Genomic DNA, 1,421 nt, shown 5'->3' on the forward strand with positions numbered 1-1,421 from the left:
TTGTTCAGGGATAGGGGCCAATCACTTAAACTCTACCTTATGAAATGGAAAACTTCTACATATGTGATTTGGAATTCCTTTCTGTGGAAAATTTGCCACTTCATCCTCATTTATTTATTAAATCTTTTACTTGATCAGTATCAACCTGAATTACAAATGGAAGCTCAAAATTGTAGTTATTTCTGGATGCAGAAGAGGAGACAAAAGTAAGAATGTTCCTATGGTCGCTTTTTTTCCTGCACGGTAAATAATAATTCATGTTGCTATCACCACAATCCATACATTATGATGCTGACTATATAATGCAAGTTGATTTGTGCCTCACATTTTTATTTTTGTTGTGGAAACATGACTATGCATCTGATAAACATTATAACCTAACACTCTTTTTTTATGTTAAATAAACATTTATAAAGTAAAAAATAAGATACTGCATGCAACAAGAGAATAAAAATTACCTTAAAATATACACAGAATGTTAAAACAGACCAAGTGCTATATCAGAACATCTCAATAATCTTAAATACAAGTTATATAGTATATATTTGCTGGTCACAGAAAAATTAAATTAAGGAATTAATACTAGGAAGATATCTAGAAATTTATAAAATATTTATAAGTCAAACAATGCATTTTGAAATAATCAAGAGGTGAAAAAATGAATTCACAAAGGAAATTAGAAAAAATTTTGTTTTGAATGAAAATGAAAACACAATATATCAAAATTTATAGAATGTAGATAATATAACACTTAGCAAGAAACTCATAGCTTCAGATGTTTATATATGTTTAAAAATCTAAAATCAGTTGTCTAAACTACCATCTCAGAAAGACAAAAAACAAAACAGCAAACTAAATGTAAGTAAGGAGAAGGACAATAAATTTAAGAACAGTAATCAGTGAAATAGAAATAGACAAAAAATAGAGAAAAATTAATGAAACTGAAAGCTAGTTCCTTGAAAATATAAACAAACTAATAAATTTCCAGCTAACTGATTAAGTCAAACTAGAAATATGAGAAATAAAAGAGAAATCATTATTGCATATGATTTAAAAGAACAAAGGACTATTATAAAATGTATTACAATAAATTTGAAAACTTAGATGAAATAAACAACTTCTTGAGAGACATAAATCACTAAAACTAACAAAAAATTGGAGAATATGAATAACCTTAAATTTATCAAAGAAAGTTTATAGCAGCAATGTCCACAGTGGCCAAACTATGGAAGGAACCTAGATGTCCATCAATAGATGAATGGATAAAGAAGATGTGGTATATATACACAATGGAATACTATGCAGCCATCAAATGACATGAAATATTGCCATTTGCGACAACGTGGATGGAACTAGAGCATATCATGCTTAGCGAAATAAGTCAATCAGAGAAAGACAACTATCATATGATCTCCCTGATA

Source organism: Mustela nigripes, chromosome X (genome assembly GCF_022355385.1).
Source record: "Mustela nigripes isolate SB6536 chromosome X, MUSNIG.SB6536, whole genome shotgun sequence".
NCBI lineage: Eukaryota > Metazoa > Chordata > Mammalia > Carnivora > Mustelidae > Mustela > Mustela nigripes.